Source organism: Humulus lupulus, chromosome 5 (genome assembly GCF_963169125.1).
Source record: "Humulus lupulus chromosome 5, drHumLupu1.1, whole genome shotgun sequence".
Classification (NCBI taxonomy): Eukaryota; Viridiplantae; Streptophyta; class Magnoliopsida; order Rosales; family Cannabaceae; genus Humulus; species Humulus lupulus.
In genome coordinates, this window is record NC_084797.1 from 171,517,006 (window position 1) to 171,541,872 (window position 24,867).

A 24,867-nucleotide genomic window follows, 5' to 3' on the forward strand; every position below is an offset into this window, starting at 1 on the left:
ACAGAGGGTGTGGCCTAAGGCGTCGACCCTGAGTATTGTATGATGATTGTGTTAAACTATTGAATATAAATATATTTTCTATTGTTAATCTGATGCTTATGGTTTGTTGAATACCTGGGTGATTGTCTTGTGAATTATTTGACTATTATCATTGATTATGGTATACTGTTATGGTTTTCTTGCTGGGCCTTGGCTCACAGATCCTGCGTGGTGAAGGTAAAGGCAAGGGTAAGATGGATCAACCATGAGTTAGAGAGCTCTGGGGGCGAGGTGTACATTGTCAGCCACTTATCTACCACGGTCGAGGGATTGTACAGGGACAAAAACCTAAAATGTGTATTTTTCCATTAGAATGGTCTTGATTGTATATAACTTTTGGAAGAAGTTTGTAAATTTGTCCTTTAAACCTTGTTTCTGGGATCCCATGTACTAAACATTTATTTTAATGAAAATTGTTTATTTAGGACCAAAATCTTTTAACCCTAACTTGATTATGACTTTCAGATCACATCTTTATTCAAATGACTTGATTAGCAAGTTGATATCACCTAATAAACTCCTAAGCAGTCGCAGTAGTAAACGGGCTATGTCATATCCACAGAGAGGCAAACACAACTAAAGATTAAATTAGTTAATAAAGAATGAAAATAAGGTAGAATTGAAATAAAAATGATAGTTTATACAAAGTGATGAGATAAAGAGCATGGTAAGGTAGAGATGCAATGTTGTAAAACCTATTCTAATATTGATATTAATTCAAAACACAGTTGCAATTCTACACCATTAATTGCAACTCGAAGTGGCTTCAAAATCTGATGCAAGATGGGACAAGTGGGACACGTGTTGCGCTAAGATTGGCTATCAGAAGAATGCTGCTGGTGGAGTGGGAGACGGCAAGGCGACATGGCTCCTTTTGGTTGCTCAGCAGGAAGGTGTGGCAGGTGTGGCAAGCTGGCAGGCATGTCAGGCGGAGTGGCAGGCTGCGTTAGGCGCATCAGGTGCTAGTGGCTCGGCTCGGCTCCGGCGGCTCTGGTGGGACGCATGTCAAGCATCTGGTGGAGCTAAGGCAGGCGGCTCGGCTTGGCGAATCAGAATCCCACACGTGTTGGTTGCTCATGGCAGATTTTGTTTGGGTTGGGCTCAAATTTGGGCTTGATTTGTATTCAAAAATGCCACTTTTTTGTATGATTTCTTCAATTATAATTCTTTCTTTATTTTTCTTTGTGTCAAAATACGTTTTATTTCCTAAAAATTAAACACAAATTAAATTAAAATTAATTTTTCAAATATTAAATATATTATAATAAATTCATGAAAATATTAATTAAAACTTAATTAATTTTAAACTTTAAAACTAATAAAATGATATTTTTTAGCACTAATCACAAGTCCCAACCAGCTTATTGCTAGTCTCTAGCAATTCAAGTGAAATGATAAATGTCAACATGACATATTTCAGGTCAAAAATTATAAAAAGATCTTAGGTATTAACACAAAATGTTGGTAACAAGTCAACAAGAGTTATCAAAATTACTTCGAATAAATCTAGAGTTGTGAGTGTGTGCACCAAACTTGAACCTTCTTACCACAAACCATAGCACATAAAGCCTTCGAAATGATGCCAAGTAAAAGTCTCTACTCCATTAACCTCTCATGTAATTGAAAATATTTAAAGTTAAGGGTTTCACTCACGGAGTTGGAAATAAAGAAGTAAGCACTCATCAAATGGGTATATATTTAGAACAAACTTTTAAATAATCATTGAAACGAAGATAGGAAATTAACTATTTGGACAACCACCATAAAGAGTACCACAAAACCAGTTTTTTGGGACTTCTAAGTTAAATAGACAATCTTAACATTTATTCTAAAAGCCATAAAATAAAACATGAAATTAATAAACACACACATTTTTTTTCTTGGACACAAGAAACAAGATAATTGAAAATGATAGAACTATTGCTCTTGTGTCATTCTTTTTTCTATTCTTAATTTTTTTTCTTTTTTTCGTCTTTTTTTTCATGAAGAACATAATAAAAAGGCTATCCAATAAGATTTGTCTATAGAAATTATTATCCCTTAAACATCATCTATTCATACCACAATACCTTGTCCAAATTATTATAACCATTTCTAAGAATCAATAAAAATTTAAAAGTTATTTTCTCAAGTCTCACCTTTCACACAAAAGAATGAATTACTTAAACATGGAAAATTTCTAAGCAAATATGTGCTAACAACCATCTTACCACAATGTTTGGCATGTGCATTAGGTAACTCTAGAGAAACTCTTAGTAATCAAGATAGCAAAAATTGACTCAAAAGTAACATTTTGCAAGAATAAATAAGTAAAATAAAATTGACCGTGAAAATATTAATATGACAAAAATCAACATGAACATGCATGAATTTAACGCCCAAAATTCTCTAATGTGGCTTAGAGCCTGGATTAGGGGGCTGGGAGCGTCATAATTGATTTATTACGCAATTAAATGAGTATATGCATGTTTATGTGAATTATATTATTATATGATGATAATGCATGCATGTGGGTCCACTTTTCATTATATGGGTATTTTGGGTAATTTGGCCCGTTGGGGGCATATTTGTATATTTTCATGCATGTTGGTGAATTATGGATGAGGCCACATTATTATGTGGATATGCTCGAGCTATTCGGCATGAGACGATCTTTGAATGCAAGTTAGCGGTTTGGTCATAATGTGGTTAATTTCGGGGCTCGGGGTGAGTCTTGGGGTAATTTAATGATTAGTGCATTACCGAGAATTAAATGGTAATGGGATATGATTTATTTATTATTTGAGAATATTGGGAATAACGTGAATTGGAGGACGTTAATTATGATTAACGGGATTAGAGGAGAAATGACACATTTGCCCTTGGTGGCTGTTAAGGAAAAATTAGGCATGGGGGGTATTTTGGTTTTGACCTTATGATATATTTGAATTAGGCTGGTTGTAGAAGAAATTAGAAAGCCAAAACAGAGACTCTCCTTCCACTCCCACGATCATCTCCTCTCTTTTTTCTAGGTTGAAATTTTGAAGCTGAGATTGAGGATTCAAGCTAGGAGATTAAGGCTTGAGGTTCTGAGGTTTTGTTCAGCCATTGAAGGGGATTAAATCTTGAGTTTGAAGTAAGAATTCAGCCATGGTTTTGCTAGTTTTTTCTCTATTTTAAGTCAGTTTTTGAGCTTAAATTTCGGAGTATAGAAGTGGTTATTTGAGGTGATTTTAATTGGTTTAAAGCTTGGGTTTTGTGGTTAAACTAGTGGATATGATGTGTTGATGGTTGGTTTTGATTTTGGGTTGGTTTAATGGAGGTTTGATTGAGGTTCTTGGCTGGTTTTAATGGAGAAAATGGCAAGGGGGCTCTATTCATGGGGTCAAGTCGCGACTTGGCCAGGCAAGTCGCAACCCGCCCTAGTGCCCAGGCTGAGCATGCTCTCTGACTTGAGGCGCATCGCGACTTGCCCCTTCCTTTTGTGCCAGGGAGGAGTTTTCAAGGGCTTAAGCTTGAGGGTTCAATTCGTAAGGCTCAGGATCGAATCTACTAACCGTTTTAGTACGATTCGAGGTCCCAGGGGTGAGGTGTTAGACCATGAACCTTTTATTGAGTTATTTTATTAACTGAATTCCATATTTGGTTATGACTAGGTGACCGCTAAGGGACCAAAGGATTGATCGTTCTCAAGGGTCGTTCTTTTATTATTTTACGCTCGAACCAAAGGTAAGAAAACTGCCCGCAGTATGTGACATGCATGGTTATTAATGAGGCATGTTGAGTGCTCTATATGTGGACATTGATTGCATATCAAATGCTTAGCAATCTTGCTTACTTGTGAGTGTACTAACTTGTTAGTTAGAATCGGCAATGGTGTCAATATTGATTGTGAAGTTGTGACTTATTAGTTAAGTTTGACAGTAGTACTGAGCACTGGTCGTATGGTATTGGCTTATGAGTCAAGAATGGTATTAGCATGTTTAACGCAAGCCGAAAAGATTAGATCTAATCTACATAAGCATTATCAACATAAGCATGAAATGCTTGACCGACCTTAAGTTCGATGAAAATAAAAGCACTTGTCTAGTCTAAAGGCTAGTTACTTAGAGCCAGAGCTAAAAGGCTAAGGTGACCGACCTGTCACATGGCTTAGGGAGCGGATCCCGAGAGATGGACTTATTAGCAATCTATTTAAGGAGCAGAACCCTAGAGATGGACTTATTAGTCATCTAAACATGGAATAGATCCTTAGTGGTTGACTTATTAGTCATCTGCACAGTGTGTGACTTAATAGTCACTTATCTAATTAGGGTGCAGAGCCCTAGAGATAGACTTATTATTCATCTATTCAGAGTATGACTTAAATAGTCACTTATCTGATTTGGCTGCAAGCCCCAGCATGATTACTAGAATCTTAAAGTGATATTCATTTATCTATTTATGGCTACAAGCCCAGTATGATTATCATAATCATCTGTTGATATTGAATACATGCAGTAATAAGTTTTCTTGCTGAGCCTTGGCTCACGGGTGCTATGTGGTGCAGGTAAAGGGAAAGAAAATTTCACCCAGCCTTGAGTAGAGAGCTTAGGTGGTGATGTGTGCATATGCAACCGCTTGACCACCACGACCAAGGAGTTTATCAGGGGAACTAGGGGTTAAACCTATATTTTGCCGCTTAGGTCGGTGGGTTATAATTTGTACACTATAATGACCATTTTGGATTGTAAATAACTTGTAAACACTTATATGGGCCCATGTACAGTTTTATGTTTTAAATAAAATATATCCATCCCTTTTAATAGAAAATTTTCACCCTGGCCTATTAATAACACCTAGATGCATGTTTATAACCTAATGACTCGTTTAGCGAGTTAAGCACTGTTTAAAGTTCATAGTAACGGTCTTGGAGTAACCAGGGCGTTACAATGAATATGCTCACCACCCCCAACCAAAATCAAACAATGTCCTCATTGTTTAAAAATATATACATGAGAATCGTGAAATGATAACACGTAGAGAGTGAGCTAATGCAAAATGATATGATATTGATTCTTAGAAAAAGAAAAATAAATGACAAGATAGACTATCATAATAAAATAACAAAAAGGAAAAACAAAGTAAATAACAAAAATAAAACATACCAAAAATAAAGAAAGCAAGGAAAGATAGAACCTGATGAGTCTTGGCAAACCGGAGAAAAGTCTCCTCAGGTTGGTTCACCAACTCAATATTCTTGACTATCCAGTATCAAAAATGAATTTTCTTTTATCCTGTGTCTCAAAAATAGAAGTATTAGTAACATTCTTAGGATAAAGAAAATGTTCATTTTCAGTATCGTGGAGTAAATAGTGTGATTGATTCTTTGAGAAAAGTTTGTGAATTTCCTCCACAATAAGGTTTATCACATTAGTATGATAACACTTGTTTTCATTCAGAGTTGTTGGAAGAATTTCAGCATGAGAAATATGTTTACTTTGAATAGTAATGACCTTAGTCTCATCAAATTTGTAAGAAATGGGATTAGAGATTGGTGTCATTGTTTCCTCATCTAATTAGAATTGGCTAAAATAATGTGAATTAACTTTGTCGGTCTATTTTGAAAATTGAGCCTGAATTTCTCTAAGTTCCTCCATAATGTGTTTAGTAATGTTTCTTATGTGTTCAGTAAATTTTATTTGTTCCTCCATAATTGTATATAATGTTTTCTCTAAGGAATATGTATTAGTCCAGACATTATGTGGAGGTTCATGGTAGGAGTTAGAAAAATTGTGCTCAACATTCCTACTAGATGGTGCCAATTCCCAACCAATCCGTGCAGTAGTTGTACTTAGACTTCCAACTTGAAGCAACGGGGTTTTTCCTGCTAAGATTACTGTTCTTGTAGTAAAAATAGTATTGAAAGACTTCCTCTCTTTCTCTAAGAATTGAGTAATCTTGAGCAAAATGGTCAACTCTTTCACAGTCAAAATATGGTTCATCATATTCTATCCTTATGACCTCGTTACTTTCTCGACCATACTTAGCTTTCAAGTTTTCAAATTCTCTAGTCAAGCATTCTACTTCAGATTTAAGGTACTCTCTTTCGCTAAGTTGGTGGGCACCTATAAAATTACTAGTACCCTCAGTAGCACTAGATTTTGGATTGTGTTGAAGTGAAGAGAGATATATTGGATAATAGTACTCAAAACGTCGATGATCTTCTTCTTCATTCATTTGTTTTTTTATTTTATTTTATAATTTTTTTGTAAGTATTATAAGCGCAAGTGTGTAATATTGTAACAAGTATACACCAAAAATGTTTCCAGGTCAATTGGGAAGACTGCCAAGGTACCACTTTAGGCCCAAGAGCTTTTCTAGAACTCCCTGAGGTTCTTAGAAAAGGTTGGAGTGTAACGCTAACACATACCTTATTTAAGAACCAATTTTTCTAAGACAGAACAAGTTTGGTTCTTACTAATTTCCAAAATTACACAGATGTTCTCAATACTATGTTTTTTTTTTATGCTTTAAAATTTTATGACTCAAAATTTTCTTGTTTTTTTCCGGAAAAAAAAGCTAAATCTAAAACAATAAAATTCTAAACCTAAACCTAAATGTAAAATAAATAAATAAAATAAAAACAAAAACAAAAACAAAAACAAAAGAATAAATAAATAACTAAAAATGAGCCCAAAAACAAAAAAAATTTAAAAATAAACAAGCTAAAAATAAACCTAAATGTAAAATGAATAAATAAAAAAAAAGAAACTAAAAATAAAAATTACTAAGGAAAAAAAATTAAAAGAGAAATTAAAAAAATTATACTAATTTTTTCAATAAAATAATAATAATTTATTATGCAAACCTTTAATTGTAGAAATCCCTCACAGGCAACAGGGCCAAAAATTGATATCGTCCAATAAACTCCTAAGCGGTCGCAGTAGTAAACGGGCTATGTCGTATCCACAGAGAGGCAAATACAACTAAATATTAGATTAATAAATAAAAGATAAAAATAAAGTAGAATTGAAGTGATGGATTTTGTGAAATTAAAATGATAGTTTAGAGAAAGTGATCAGATAAAGAGCATGGTAAGGTAGAGATGCAATGCTGTAAAACCTATTCTAATATTGATATTAATTAAAAACACATTTGCAATTCTACACCATTAATTGCAACTCGAAGATGTATATGTTAAAAGCACAAATTAATTAATCTAGATTAAATTGAATCTAACTCCTAATTTCATAGCATATCATATTATATATCCAAGAGTGACAAAATACAACTGGCAGAATGCAGTAAAGACATACAATATAACAAATATACTAAAACAAATTAACAATCTAAGTTACATAAGAATAGCATGATTGAACTTATGTAAAAGATGCTAAATAATTTTAGAAAAGAAATTAGAAGATGAGAAACAAAATAATTAATGAGATATGGAAATGAAGCATAAGAAGAATCAATATCACTATTGAGAATAAGAAGTACAACAACTACACTCTAATCTCGCCAATATTTCTAAAATAGTTCACTCATCTTTGTCACCTAAAACAAGCAAAACTAAGCAAGAAATAAGAAAAGAAAAAAAATAACAAAGTGTCTTTTTTCCACTCTTAAATCTGATGATGTTACACTGGTTTTGATTCCTTATTTATAGAACAAATTTGCTCCAAAGTTTGTATTTTCGTGCATTAGAAAGTGGATAAAGTGGCTTCAAAATATGATGCAAGATGGGACAAGTGGGACACATGTTGCGCTAAGATTGGCTATTAGAAAAATGCTGCTGGTGGAGTGGGAGAAAGCAAGGCAACGTGGCACCTTTTGGTTGCTCAGTAGGGAGGCATGGTAGGTGAGGCAGGCTGGCAGGCGCATCAGGTGGAGTGGCAAGCGGCGTCAGGCACGTCAGGTGCTGGTGGCTCAGCTCGACTCTGGTGGGACACGTGTCAAGCATCTGGTGGAGCTGAGGCAGGCGGCTCGGCTTGGCGAATCAGAAGCCCACACGTGCTGGTTGCTGGTGGCAGGTTTTGTTTGGGCTGGGCTGGGATTTGGGCTTGATTTGTATTCAAAAGTGCCACTTTTTTGTATGATTTCTTCAATTATAATTCTTTCTTTCTTCTTTGTGTCAAAATACGTTTTATTTCATGAAAATTAAACACAAATTAAATTAAAATTAATATTTTCAAATATAAAATATATTATAATAAATCCATGAAAATATTAATTAAAACTCAATTAATTTAATCTTTAAAAATAATAAAATGATATTTTTGAGCACTAATCACAAGTCCTGCACTATTTTAGACACACAGTGTAACGGTCCTAGTTATCCAGGGTGTTACATGATGATTGGCTAGGTTGAGTTCAGTAAGGGCTTGTATCTGCTAAAAATCAGAACCCCTGAGTCTAACCATGGAAATCATTGTTGTCTCTCTCAGTGTCAATCTCATACATTAGTAAACCAGTCCAATAAAATCAGTACAATCACATTATGGCATTACCGTCTAGGTCATCCAAATTTTGTGTACCTCAAACACCTATTCCCATCCCTATTTGTCAATATTAACCCTCAGTCTCTCTGGTGTGATATTTGTCAATTTTCTAAGTACTCTCGTCACTCTTTTGCCCCAAGACCTCATCAACCCTCTCATCCCTTCTCACTCATTCACGAGGATATTTGGGGACCATCCAAAATTCAGAAAATCAGTGGGACACGTTGGTTTTTTTTACTAATTGACGATCATAGCCACTTAATTTGAACATTCCTCATGAAAGAAAAGTCTAAAACAAATAAGATTTTCCAAAACTTCCACAAAATGATTCAAACCCAATTTTAAACAAACATTCAGGTATTAAAAACTGACAATGCTCATGACTTCTTCAACTCTATCCTTTGACTATATTTGCAATCTGGGATTGTTCATCAAAGTTCCTACGTCAACACACCATAACAAAATGGTGTGGCCGAACGTAAAAATCGTCATTTACTTGAGGTAGCTCGATCCTTACTTTTTTCATCTCGTGTTCCAAAAAGGTTTTGGGGTGAAGCTGTCCTCACAACCACCTATCTCATAAATAGAATGCCATCACGAGTCCTAAAGTTCAAAACTCCACTACAAATCCTTCTTGAATCATATCCTCACTCACATCTTGTGTCTCAAATTCCCCTTCGCGTCTTTGGTTGTGTTGCATATGTCCATGTTCACTCCTCACACCGAAACAAACTCGATGCCTACACCACCAAATGTATCCTTCTTGGCTACTCATCCAATAAAAAAGGCTACAAATGCTACTGTCCAATTTCCAAAAAGTTGTTCCACTCCATGGATGTCACTTTCTTTGAAGACCAGCCTTATTACACCAATTCTACAATTCCAGAGGAGAACCATAGTCAGGAGTTGCAGAATTGGGACTTTTTTTTTCTCTCATTGACAATACAATTGATTCTCCTCTGAATACTTCTCCTCACAACACCATTCTTCCAAGAACATCACCAACTCCTTCCATTGCCCATACTCCAAACTATTCAGTTGAATCACATGAGCCAAGAAACTCTCATCCAATCTCTTCAAGTCCTATCCACATTCCAAGCAAAGACGTCCAACCTCATCATTCAGCCAAATCAAATGATCCAAGAACTCCTCATCTAATCTCTCCAAGTCTTATCCCCATCCCAAGTAAAAAGATCCAGGTTTACTCAAGGAGAAAGAAACAACTAGGAAGCATTGAACAAGCCACTACACAAATTCATCAATGTCAAGAATATGATCTGATCCCATTCATCCTTGAAAAACATAGATGCTAGACCTGAAAAATATTATGGAAGAAAATGTGTTTGATGATCTGAACATCCCCATTGCTCACAGAAAGGGGGTACGCTCTTGCACTCAACATCCCATTCACAATTATTTGAGTTACTCAAGCCTATCTCCTACATAAAGAGCCTTTATCACCTCCTTGAACCAAGTTTAGGATCCCACATCGGTCCAGGAAACCCTATAGATTCCTTATTGGAAGGCTACCACAATGGAAGAACTTAGAACACTTGAAAAGAACAAAACATGGATCATCACAGATCTACCTCTTGGAAAATGCACAGTTGGCTGCAAATGGATCTTCTCAGTCAAGCATAAGGTTGATGGAAGCATTGAAAGATTCAAGGCCCACTTAGTGGCCAAAGGGTTCACTCAATCCTATGGCATTGATTACCAAGAGATGTTTTCTCCTGTTCCTAAGTTTAACACCAATCGAGTTCTCTTGTCGATTGCAGTAAACAAAGAATGGCTTTTATTCCAACTTGATGTAAAGAATGCATTTCTTAACAGAGATCTAGTGGAGGAAGTATACATGGTGTTTCCTAAAATATCTGCATGATGATGTGGCATGTTTAATAGGCACATGGACATCACGTGACTAGTTATTGATGAAGATATAGTCGACCAACAACCAGGGTATCGAGAGGAAATTAAAGCTTCTCGATAGGCGCAAGGAACATGCTGAGCAACAGGAAAAGAAAATGTGTGGATGCATGCGACCAGAGATGCTCGATGAATCGAGACATTCTTAGAAATGGTTATGAGTTATATATTGCCAAGATATTTGATTACTTTTATATCATTGTTTCTATTACTATTTGGTTATGCTTGTTACACAAGTTAAGGACGACCCATATGCCCATATGTACATCCATGAGCCTATAAATAGGACTTATATGATTCATTGATTTCGTGCACAATTTTTTGTATTCAGTGAGAACAAGTGCTTTTATACACAATCTTTTTTTCAACTTCGGAGCTTATGAAACTTAGTGAACCCTAGTTCGCTGATCGAAAGTTTTGGAGTCTACATCAATAAAAACACTAAGTGGGTGTAGGTTACTACGAATCTTTGGGGTCGAACCACTATAAAACCATTATGTCGTTTTAATTCTTGTATTCAGTTATATAATTCTTATCATTTTTTTTGACTTTGTGTTGTTGACAAAATCGAGGGTCAACATTTTGGTGCTTTCATTGAGAGTTAAACTCAAGAACTTCAAGATAACAATGGTGAAGAACTCCAGGAGAGTGGATCAAGCTGGACAGACATCGAGAAATGTGCCAAATCCACCTCCTCCACCAAGTGTAGCGGAGGACAAGCCACAGGTGGAATTGGAAGAGGAGGAGATGGATGCTAAAACCTTGTGAACAGCTTTGGGAGTGTTGCAAGATGAGTTAGCTACCATAAAAGCTAACCAAGAGAACGTGGCTGAAACTATGGTAATGAAACAAATGGAGATTGACTAACAAAGCTGAAAGTTGAACGAACAACAGACAGACATGGATCGCTGGCAAAGAGATGCTACAACGGTTTTAGAGGTAGCCATTCAGTTGGCTCGAGGACAGCCACCTGCTCTACCTGCACCAACCTCTCAGCCAGATCTGCCACCAAACCCTCACCCTCCTCAAAATCCACAATCAGATCACCCCCAGTGTCCTCCAAATCCACAAGACCCAAGGAGTCCACAGCGACCGAAACAACATCCAACTGCTCAGCAGGAAAGGCAAAACCAGAATCCTAATAGAAATAATGAGCAGCAACATCCCTCTCGTGCTGGTTGAGGTAATACCCAGCATCACAGAAAAAATAGGGATGAGCAGCGTCCCAAAAGACCTAGACGTCAAACAGCTGACAAACAGAACCCTCCTGGTAAGGGACAACGTCCTTCAGGAAGCGAAGACACATGGACTCAGGCTTTGCGGTCGAGGACCCCCCCACGATCAAGAAATGACCAAGGACCCAATGACCAATGCAAACCTCCACCTGTTTACCGAGACGGACCAGGGAGAAGAGAGGGGGACAATGCGTACACTAGGTCGCGTACTCACAGGTCATAGTTCAGAGACGTTCATGATTACAATAAAGCAGACTTCGGTTATGATAGGGGAAAAATGGTCGATAGCAGGAGGAAAGGAACGGGCAACAAAACCCTCATCCGATGGACAACCGACCAACTAGCCAGAACGTTGGGGGGGCAGCCCAAATAACCCAACATCTTTGACCGACTAGGTGCAAGCGAGCAAAGGTGAAGGGATGAGGATCTAAGGGACGTACTTAATGGCTGAAGGGAAAGGCACGATGAGTATGCCCCACCAGCACCGGTCGCTCTTGCCATACCAGACACTATCTAAGCTCAAATAGATGACCTGAATCAGGTTGTGCAACAACTGGTCGGGAATAAAATGTCCCATATAGAATATGACTGGAGAAAGGGCACCCCATTCATCAACAGAATTGTTACAAAAGAAATCCTGAGCAAGTTCAAAATGCCAGTACTGCCCAACTTTGCTGGAAGAGAAGGCCCGGTATCTCATGTGAATAAATTTGAGATACAAATGGACATCCAAAAGGTTTCCGAAGATGCTCGGTGCAGAATCTTTCCTACCACTTTATCTGATTCTGCCGAGGAATGGTACTTCAAGTTTCCACCGGCAAGCATAAGTTCATGGGAAATGTTCATAAAAGAATTCTACTTACAGTTTATGATGGTCGGATACATCCGACAGAGGCCAATCAACTGGTTGACATCAGATAAAAGGAAGGAGAGCCTTTCAAGGAGTACATCCAGAGGTTTATGTGAGTAGCTGCTTGGGCCAAGACTATTGGAGATGAGGGAAAGATGACAGCCATTACAGCTGGAGTGCAACGCCAATCTTCCCTTTGGAGCAGCCTACGGAAAATGGAGTCAAGAGCACTCAAGAATTTCTAGATCGAGCAGACAAGTACATCAAGCAGGAAGAGGCTATCGCCAATGAAGGAATGTCCCCAAGGGTTGACCAGGGAAAGAAGGAAGAGTCAACCAAAGCCGCCAGTGGGTCTAGCAAACCAACGGCAACAATGGCAAAGATATTAATAATAATGGAGGAAAAAGGGAAAATACTGAGCAAACGACATCTGATAACAAGCGCTCTAAGCAGAACAGATACGAGCCGAGGTTCACTAACTACACGACCTTGGTTGATAGCAGAGCAGAAGTGTATCAGGCCATCCATACCATAATCCCTTTTAGGCGACCAGCCCCAATCTGAAAGGACATATCCAAGAGGGACACAACCAAGTTCTGTCATTTTCACAATGACTATGGCCATGATACCAACGAATGTAACCAGCTAAAAGATGAAATTGAGTTCCTTATACGACAGAGACATCTGAGAAAATATGCACGAGTAGAGGAAATTCCCAAGAATGGGCTAACAGAGGCAACAAGCAGGCACCTGTACACCAACGCTCGCCTCCTCTGCATTCATATCCGGTCGCTGGTACTTTGCTAGCTATCTACGGGGGATCGCATATATTTGGTGATAGTGGTAAGGCAAGAGAGAGATATTGTAATGCCCTACTTCCTTAGAGTTGTTACTATGTGGGTTAAAAATGTGCCATTAGCTTGCTAATCAAGGTGTTAGGTTAAAAGTGTGACTAAACTGAAATAAAAACTCGTTTAAAGACATAGAGTATGAAAATTTGGTCATTCATTGAAATTATAGAAAATTATGCAGACGGGATCCCAAAATACTGTCTAAAAAATTCATTACAACTCAAAGTTATAATTAAGGTCGACCTAGGTGACAAAACAACCATCACAGTGCATTCTCCCAAAATAACCTTGGCCGTGGCAGCCAGGTAGGCCAAACATGTACCCATCGCTCCACGCTCTCCGTACTCATGGTTGGTCGACCTTTCCTTTGCCCTTACCTGCACCATAGAGCACCCGTCAGCAGAAGCCCAATAAGAAAACTCAACACAAAATATATAACATATGCATAACAATCCACTGTATACAACAAAACAGCCAAAGAGCTAAACACATAGCGGCCAATGTCGTCCCAGGCGCTTTACCAGGCCCTGGGTTTGCGGTCTTCACCGAGAGGGTGGATCTTGCACCCTAGGAGGGTCTTGCCCTAACAGCCTACACTCAACGTGCTCAATGTCGATCCCGACCCCTTGTCGTACCTGGCCTCTTGTCGTTCTCAGCCTTTGTTGTTCCCAGCCTTCGTTGTTCACTCACAAATATGCATCATATAGCATAATATTCACAGATATTTAAACACATACTATACATAGACATTAGGGCCATGCCTTGCAAAAAAAAAAAATAGGGCTACGCCCTACAATACAAACAATAAGGATGTGCCCTGCTCTACGGGCACAACAGTTTCTTTACCTGTGTCCCGAGCTATCTAAGCACTGTGATCCTGAGCATAGTCCTCTATCCCGAGCCTCGTTGAAAACCTAGTCACAACGCATTCATAAAAACCATCCATCAATTTCTAAACCAATAAATAACTTCGAAATATTAATCTAGCCTCCAGGACCTTGGATTCTACCAAACCAGGTAATAGGATCCTTCTCGAGCCTTAACATTTGGGTTCCCGAGCTTAAAACCCTCAAACAGCCATAGTTTTGCATTTGAGTAATGGCCCAGCCCCTTAAGGGCCGCAGCGCGCTCAAGTAGAGACAAAATGCCTCTCTGCTGAGGGACACGAGCTGTTGTGCGCTACACCTTGTGTTGTGGCGCACCTAGGCAAAACAGAGGCCTTCCAGCCTCTTCGTGCACATGGGCCACGATGCCTGAAGAATAGGGCCGCGGCCCAAGCCCCCAAACCCAGAAAATCAACCCCATCTCTGCATTTTTCCTCAAGCCTAAGCCCCGAATTCACACCCCCAATCATTTACCAAACTCAAATTTAGGCCTAGAATTATCTTTCACATAACCTAAACATCACAACAAAACAACAAACAACTCCACACACACATCAAACACCCAAAATCAAACTTAGAATTAAACTCTCATGCAAGCCTATAATCCTAGCATAATTCAGCAGGAAGATTAAGTTTAGATGCTTACCTCTGTACTAGATTCGACCCTGAACTAACTTTAATTGCCACAAAGTTCAGACTTCCTAAAGCTTCAACCTCAACCACTTGAATTTCCTAAAGCTTGCTTAAGTTTCCAAGAGAAAGAAAGGAAGAATTGAGATAGAGAAAACTAGAGGGATTGACTACTCTGTTTCCTTTTGGTTTCCAGAAAGATGTGGTAGCTTAGTGTAATCTCCAGCTACCTAAGTCCCAAAATGCCTAAAATTCCCATAAGCCTATCCTCAATCCTTTAATGCCACCAAGGATAATTCCATCATTTGACATTTCCCGCTAATTCCTCGAGTGCTCCTATAGATCCCTGTTTAATCCCGACATGTCCAAATAATTACTAAGTTTCTACCCGTCACCCGGTAAATCCCGAACACCAAATATGCTCCCAAAATACCCCTAGGCTCCTCCCGAGCTGGGTATTTGACCCCATTGTGACTATTTATCTAAATTGCTCCCTAGGACCGTCTCGGATCGTGTATCACAAAAAAATCACCACTCACTCGTGGCATCAATCACAATATACACATATTTCACATTTATGCCCTCAACGGGATAAAATTACAAATATGCCCCTAATAACCAATTGGGGCCCACATGCATATTTAATTCACCTAAACATGCATTTCTAATCATGTAATCATCAAATTCACATATTATAATAATTATATCAATTATTGCCCTCTCAGCACACTAATCAAGGCCCTAAGCCTTATTAGCAAATTTGGGACGCTACAGATATGTCAGAACCCTACGTCACGAATAGGACATAGAGATGCTAAACGTCGAGGAGCGAACTCCCAAAAAAGCTCGAACAGGGGAAGAGTTAATTGTTGGGAAAATTTATACAGGATCTTGTTTATTTTCATGAAAATCTTATATTAAACAAATTAATATAAGACAACCTAGAACATGATTCTATAATTGAATTTAAATAGAGTTAATGATAAGAACACTTACATTATACTCAGTGGAATGTATTAGTCCTTCCATCAGTTTTTCTAACCCTTGAATCCTTTTTGTTGCAGGGTATCACCAAGAAACTGTACCTATCTTCAAATTTCTTCACAACCTTCCAAAGAATCCTTAGAATCACCTAGACTAGAATGGGCAATTCTCAACACATGATATAGATTGTAACACCCTGGTAGCCAAGACTGTTACACTGTGTGTTTAAAATAGTGCAAGACTTGCTAATCAAGTCATTTAGTTGAAAATGTGTCACTAAAACCATTATTGAACTAGGGTTAAAAGATTTTAATCATAAAAGATAAACTTCATTTAAATAAACATTTCATACACGAGATCCCGAAAGAAAAAAAAAAGAGTTTAAAGGACAATTTACAAACAAAAAAAATTAGGGTTATATACAACTACTAGCCGCTCTAAGGGCAAAATACACATTTTAGGTTTCCGTCCCTGTACAATCCCTCGACCATGGTGGCCGAGCAGCTGACAATGTACACCTCGCCCCCAGAGCTCTCCAACCCATGGTTGAATCATCTTACCCTTGCCTTTATCTGCACCATGTAGCACCCGTGAGTCGAGGCCCAGCAAGAAAACTATGACATCACAGCACAATCAATATCGATAACCAAATAATTCACAAAGCATAACCAAATAATTTACAAGACATTAATCAATTATCCAGCAAGCCATGCCATTCACTTAATCAGTGATTGTTATATTATTTTATAATATAATGTAATATTATATTATATTATAATATAATATTTTAGATTAAATAAATGTGACAAAGTGTGTCACATATTGTAACATATAATATAGAGTTACAATATTTAGATATATGAGATATATCCAAATAATGTAACATATTTGGTGTTACAAATTTGTAACTTCCAAATATTACCATTTATTGTGTAAAATTGTTGTTACACAATATTGAGATGAATTTCATAAAGGCATATGTGATATGGCTGTTAGAGATATGATTTTTAACCCCAATAATGTGTTTTGGGAGTTACAAAATCATTTGGGAGGGTTTGGAACCGTTTGGAAAAACAGCACATTTTTTGTGCTGAAATTGGTCAGTGGCCGCGGCCACCAACATTCAATGGCCGCGGCCTGTGGGACAGAGACCAATGGTCGCGGCCACTAATGTCTCTGGCCGCGGCCACATGCCAAAAAATTGACCAATTTTCAGTTTTTTCAATCTTTGTTGAATGGCTCAAAAAACCCAAATAACTCCCAAATCTCTTTTTTAATTCCATATTAATCCAATTAAACATTGGTAATAGCCATGGGGGTTGGTGGAATTTGAAATTCAAAGGGTGTCTCTAAACTCTATAAATAGGAGCCTATAGCTGACTTAAAAGACACAACATTTCTATCCATTAGAGCACTTGGCTAGAAACTCCTTGAGGCTTGATAATTCCATAAAGCTTTTCCAATATCTGAGAGAGATCCCTTAGTGCTTGAGTTAGGGGGAAATAAGCTTTTGGACAAAGGTTTTAAACATTTTTCAAGTTGGTGATCCCCAACCCTCTTCACTTAGGTTGTGTAAGTGAGAGTTTCTTGTATTTCAGTTCTCCTTTCTATTGTATTGTTTTCTTCTTATTCTCTTGTTCTTTTTACTTGTATTTCTTGTTCAATAGTTGTAATCTTTTCTTTTCTTTTGTTTCAAACAATTTACTTTATTTGTAACCTTTTGCTTAGAGTTGTATTTTATTATTCTCTTCTTCTTCTTCATTTCCTTTGTTTTATTTGTATTTTCAATTATAGAATTGTAACACTTTATTTAATCAATCATTGTCTATTGTAATATTTTGCATAGAGTTGTAACATTTTCTTACCTTTTCCATTGAGGAAATTTATATTTTCCTAACAGTGATAACAGTCGATAAATCAACAATCAAACATCCAGATATTCAGCATATCATATTCGTCAAGTTAACATCAGTACACATATCATACAATAAATAGGGTCGACGCCCTTAAGCCACACCCTCTATTTAACCCACTATTTTTGGCTCACTTAGGCCAAGCCCAATGTTCAACCCATTGACTCTGGTCCGCTTAAATCGAGCTTAGTGATTATTAAGCTGTCCTCAGCTACCAGTGGTCGAGTCACGTACCTGTGCGCCAATATAATTCTGGCACTCTTAGGCTATTTATCTTATATTCACATGGCACAATACCATCATACAATGTTGCATACAAGTATAGGGAACCCTTAGTCCCAACATAGTCACACAACCGGGTGCAGTTTTTTTACCTTTAATTCCAAGTGCTTTGATTAAGAAAGATGACCCTCGAGCATGATCTTGTCCCGAGCCCTAGCGTACACCTAGTCACAACCATGATAAAGGATTCCATCAATAATGAGTGAATAAAGGTTTCTGGACCAAGTCCTAGCCTTTGGAACATCGAATTCCACCAAACACGGTAGTGGAATCGATCCCGAGCACATAAGGTTGAGTTCCCGCACTCAAAACCTTCTCGGGCCAAAAATACCCTTAAGAGTCGCGGCCCTAAGCCCCCCATGCCGCGGCCCACCTCCCACAAGAGGCCCAGCCTCCCCACTCGGCAGACACACGCCGCAGCCCTGAGCCTCCCATGTCGCGGCCCGCCCTCCTTCTTGGCTCCCATCTGTTCTAGAGGGTCGTGGCACACCAAGAACTGAGTCGCGGCCCGACCCCTTCGAATCCAGAAAAATCTTCATTTCTATCCACCAAATCTCAACCAAATTAACCCAAAATCATCCCAACAACATAATTTAACTATCACAATAATTCTAATATGTTCCCAGCAATAAAACCTAACAGAAAGCTAGCTCAAAACCTCAACCAAAACTCCAATTCAACCTTTGACTTCAAAGAGCCAAGAACACTAAAACTCAGAATTTAAATGCTAAAACCATAATTCAAAGCTTACCTCAAACTCTGTTTGAATCCACAAGCTAATACTAAGCTAATCTCCAAGTCTAGAGCTCTAATTCTTGTGAACCTAGCCCAAAAATCCCTTGGTTCAATGGTTAGCTTAGAAGGGCTTCTTGAGAGAAAAAGAAGAGAGTAATTGGAGAGGGAGAGTTGGTTCAGGCAGAGCTTCTAAGTATTTCCTACCTTTTGTCTTATCTAACTTAAGTCACTTAAGTTAATCTCAAGGCTTGGGGTACCAAAAACGTCCCCGATGGCAAAATGGTAAATTTCCCCAATATTCCCTCCTAAACTTTCTAACTTCAAATATATCTCCAATTATTTATTGTCATAACCCAATAACCTAAATAAATGTCTATTACCCAAAATACCCCTGGACTCGCCCCAAGTCGGGTATCGGGTCTCGTTGTGACTTTCCCGCTAACTTGCTCCCTAGGATTGCCTCGTGCCTTATGCTGCAAATATATCCACATAATAATGTGGTCTCAATAGTTTATCACAAATAATTACATTTATGCCCTCAACGGGCCAAAATTACAATTATGCCCTGACAAGCTAAACAGGGCCCACATGCTTATCTAATACTCATAAACATGCATTTCACATATCCATATAATCATAGGATCATGCATATCACATAATCATGCATTTAATAATTAATTCACACAACTACCAATTATGCCCTCCTGGCACACTAATCAAGGCCCTTAAGCCTTATTAGTAATTTTGGGTCGTTACATAGATACAAAGAGAATAAGAGAAGAGAATTTAGAGGCTTAGAATAGGACTTTTTGCTGTAGAGAGAATCTAAAAACCTAGAGCATCAAAACCAGATGTTATGTTCTTCTGTTCATCTGTTTTTTCAGCTCTCACTTAGCATTTCTTTTATAAGCTCAATTAGGTCATTTATTTAATTAACAAAATCAATAAAATAATAGATAATATTAGGCATTAGTCATTAGTTCAAAATTATCATGGGCTTTAGGCTAGTGAAATTTCTCATTTAATTATAAGTCTATTGGACTTAAAATCAAGGCTCGTATTATTTTCTATTGATTAATTATTTAAATCCTTTATCAAATTAATTATTTATAATTTGAACCTTGATTTAAACTTATTTATTAATTTAGACACCAATTTGTCTTAATTAATAAATCTGCCATAAAATCTCTTTTCTTCTCTAAATTGTATAACTTTGTGAAACTATCCAAAATTGACCTGATCAACTTTGATAATTCTAATTGATAATTAAATCAATTAATTGAGACTATCTAGATGATTTTATCCAAGGTACAGTGGGGACCATGGGCCTATGGAATCAAGCTCCAATAAGTTATCATAAATTTAACAAATAAATTTACTAACTTATTAATTCCTCGTGCCTCCACTAAAAACTCATAATTGCACTCTTGAATTCATAGAACACTTTATAACCAATATAGATAAGTTACTAATTATCCATTATTACAGCCATAATTATCACTCAATCCTCTATAGACGATCTACAATGAGATGGGACTAAAAATATTGTTTTATCCCTCATTGTATTTTATCCTTAAAACACTTAGTTCCTTGTAAATGATATTTCAGTAAACTAATATTAATTATTGAAATGAGATCTCTATCATTTAGCACCTTGAACCAAACTAAAAGGAAACCATCATTTTACTTCTTCATCAAAAGCTATAGATGTGCATATGTATGATTAACACTCCCACTCAATTACTACCGAGTTCCCAAGATGTAAGTATGGGCTAGTTCGTAGGGTAAGCTGGTAACGAACAAGTCAAAGAACTCAAATAATACAATCAATTAGAATACTAACCACTCAGAATTGAAATTGAATTGACCTATGGTCAACTATATGATATGATAGAATAGATAATAACGATATGTTTACTTATCATATCTACTTCCAATATCCATCCAGTCTGATGTACCAAATACATCCGATCTTATCTACTTTCCTAATGTTCTGGAAAGAACATAACACTGTAGTGTGTAAGTAGATCATATTGTAGATTGGCAAGTTAGTGTAAATCTTGTGCACTGGCTTATCTTAGTACTAACTTATGTTTGAACATATAATCATATTTATATTCCATTGTGATTACGTCACTATAAATATGATTAGCTACATGCTTGAGATTTAATAGAAGTTTATATTAAACAAATAATCATGAAAATGAAATATGTGAGCAAAGTGATTGACCAAGTCAAAAATGATTTCTATTCTTTTATTGATAATAAAATGAGATTACAAAGAAATTGAGTTTTAATTAGGGCATAAAACCCCAACATTAATAACTTTCTCTGAGATGGACGCACAGCATGTCCGACTCCCCCACTCAGATCCTTTGGTCGTGGACCTACAAATTGCCAACATGATGGTGAAACGAGTATTGGTAGATATTGGAAGCTCGGTAAACATTCTATACAAGTCTTCACTAGAAAGAATGAAACTATCAGTGCAAGATTTAGAACCATGCAACCAGACCATCTACGGCTTCTCTGGTGAGGGATTAGCACCGACAAGGTCGATCAGACTTCCTATCACAGCAGGAATGACACCCGCGAACAAGACATTACTCATTACTTTTATAGTAGTTGATTATCCATCTGCGTATAATGTCGTGATTGGAAGACCCATCCTGGTATATCTGCGAGCAGTAACTTCAGTCTGGCATGTGGCCATGAAGTTTCCAACCAATGCAGGAGTTAGATGTGTGTTGGGAAATCAGCGAGAGGCCAAAGAATGTTACAACTCCTCGATTACAAAGGCAAGAAGGGGCAGATCAGGGAGTAGAGCAGAAAATAAAAGTTGTTAGTGGTAAATGAGTCACAAGCCTAATCAAGTGAACAAGTTACCAAATAGGGTGTTGCCCAAAGTGAGGATAAGGACTTAGATCCTCGCTTTGGGGATTTTGAGGAAAGAATTGGACCCATGGAAGACCTCAAGGAGGTCAAACTAGAAGAAAAAGATCCGACCAGAGTTGCAAAAGTCGGTTAAAACTTAGAGACAACAATCAAAATAAAGTTGGTTGAGTTTTTGAGGAAGAACCAGGAGGTCTTTGCCTGGTCGCATAAAGACATGGTTGGGATAGACCCAGAAGTTATCAACCATGTTCTGAACATAGAAATAAACCACCCACCAGTACAACAAAAAAGAAGGCTGCTCGACAAAGACAAGTCTAAAGCCTTAAAGGAACAATTCGAGAAGTTAAAGGAAAATCAATTCATCAGGGTAGCGTTTTATCCATCTTGGGTCTCCAATCTCGTACTAGTCCCTAAAGTGAATGGTAAGTGGAGGACGTATGTGGATTTCACAGACCCTAATAAAGTCTTCCCAAAAGATTGTTTCACTTCCAAGAATTGACCAGCTGGTCGATGCTACATCAAAACATGAAATTTTGTCATTCATGGATGCATACTCCGACTATAATCAAATCCACCTGATGAAGAACACACTAGCTTTCGAACAGATATGAGTCTTTAATGCTACAAAGTAATGCCCTTTGGTTTAAAAAATGCTGGTGCGATTTACTAACGACTAGTAAACCACATGTTCAAAGAACAGATCGGCAATAACATGGAGGTTTACATAAATGATATGTTGGTTAAGTCAAGAAGAGCTGGTGAACACATCAAGGACCTACAGAAATGCTTCAACATCTTTAACAAATATTAGATGAAGCTTAATCCACTTAAGTGTTCTTTTGGAGTTGGATCAGGAAAATTTTTGGGATTCATAGTAAACTCACGAGGAATCGAAGCCAATCCCAAAAAGATTCGAGCATTGATCGAGATGCAGTCACCAGCCAAAGTTAAAGATGTACAAATCCTGACATGGAGAATCGCGACTCTGAGTAGATTCATATTTAAGTCAACAGACAAGTGTGTCCCATTTTTTAATCTACTAAGAGGAAATAAAAAGTTCGAGTGGACAGAAGGGTGCAAACAAGATTTTCAAGCGCTTAAAGCCCATATGTCGTGATCGCCCATTCTGTCCAAGTCGGTCGAAGGAGAAACTTTGTGCATCTACTTAGCCATAATCGAGTATGTTGCCAGTGCTGTTTTAGTCAAGGAGGAAGACAACATTCAAAAGTTTGTGTATTACATAAGTGAAAGGCTCGTGGGAGCAGAATTACGCTATTCGTCTATAGAGAAATTGGATTACTGCTTAATACTTGCATCAAGAAAACTATGGCCCTACTTTCAGGCTCATCCCATAGTAGTTTTTACCGATCAACCACTACGGCAAGTCTTGCAAAAACCAGAAGTCGCTGGTTGACTACTAAAATGGGCAGTTGAGTTAGGGCAGTTCAAAATTTCTTATGCACCTCGAGCAGCTATAAAGGGACAAGCCTTAGCAAACTTTGTAGCTGAGTTCACCGGACTCCCAGCCAGCGAGCCGACCATAGAGTCTGAAGCTCAAGACCAAACCCCCGCTTTGAAATTGTTCATAGATGGATCGACTAATGAGCATAACTCAAGGGCAGGATTGATTCTAATTACCCCCGAAGGGCATCAATTTCATTGCGCATACGATTCAACTTCATTGCCTCCAAAAATGAAGTTGAATAAGAAGCATTACTCACAGGGTTGAGACTAGCCAAAGATGTGAATGTAAAGTCACTAGAGATATACAGTGACTCTCAGCTAGTTGTTAATAAGATCATCGAAGAATATTAGGCCAGGGGTCTTAAGATGGTTGCATATCTAAATAAGGCAAGAGACTTGCTGACACAATTTGAGAAGTATACTCTACAACAAGTACCTCGCGAGTAGAATTCCAACGCTGATGCATTAGCCAAATTAGCAAGCACCAAAGATGTTGACACTTTGAGTATAGTACCGGTCGAACGTTTGACAGCTCCCAACATTCAAGTAGAAGATTCCTCTCTACTAATACAAGTGTCTGACACGTGGATGACTCCCATTATTTGATATCTCAAACAGGGATGGTTACCTGCAAACAGGAATAAGGCGAGAACATTACAAAGGAAATCAGCTCGCTTTATCTTGCTCGAGGGAATTATATATCGACGAGGATATTCAATGCCTTTAGTGAGATGTATTTCTGGGGAAAAAGCTAAGGAATTGATGTGAGAAGTGCATGAAGGGTTCTGTGGAGATCATGCTGAGGGAAAAGTTTGTCAAAAAAAGATTCTCTGACAAGGATATTTCTGGCCTACAATGATTGAGGATTCTATGGAATTTGTTAAAAAGTGTGATAAATGCAAAACATTCTCCAAGATACCTCAAGCAATCCCAAATGAGCTCAAACAGATGCAAAGCCCATGGCCATTCACAGTTTGGGGAATAGACCTGATCGGATTTTTGCCCACAGGAAAAGGGAATGTTAAGTACGCAGTAGTCGCTGTTGACTACTTTATGAAGTGAGCTGAAGCTGAACCGCTCGTGACAATCACGACCAAGAAAGTTCTGGATTTCGTTGTCAAAAACATTCTATGCCGATATGGATTGCCGAAAAAGATTGTATGAGATAATGGCACACAATTTGGTATTGACTTGTTTAGCGATTTCTACGAGCGGCATGGCATAATCAAGAGTTTTTCATTAGTTGCCCATCCCTAAGCCAACAGACAAGTAGAGGCTATAAATAAAACTCGGAAGGACACAATGAGGAACAGGCTTGAAGAGGCAAAGGGAGTCTGGCCAGAACAATTACCCAAAGTACTCAATTGTATAGAACAACACACTGAACGACAACAGGCCATACACCATTTTCCTTAGCCTATGGGTATGAGGCCATGTTACCAGTTGAGTTAGATCCACCCTCGCATAGAAGGATAACATATGAATAGAATACAAACAACCAATTATTAATGGAGTCTTTGGACTTGGTTAACGAAAGGTGGGAGCAAGCCCAACTACGAGTTGCAGCTTACCAGCAAAAGGTTGCTCGATATTTTAACTCTAAAGTACGATAAACAAAATTTGATATAGAAGACTTGGTACTTAGAAGGGTTTTTTTCAACACACGCAATCAGGCTGCAGGAGTACTTGGACCAAACTGGGAGGGTTTATATCAAAT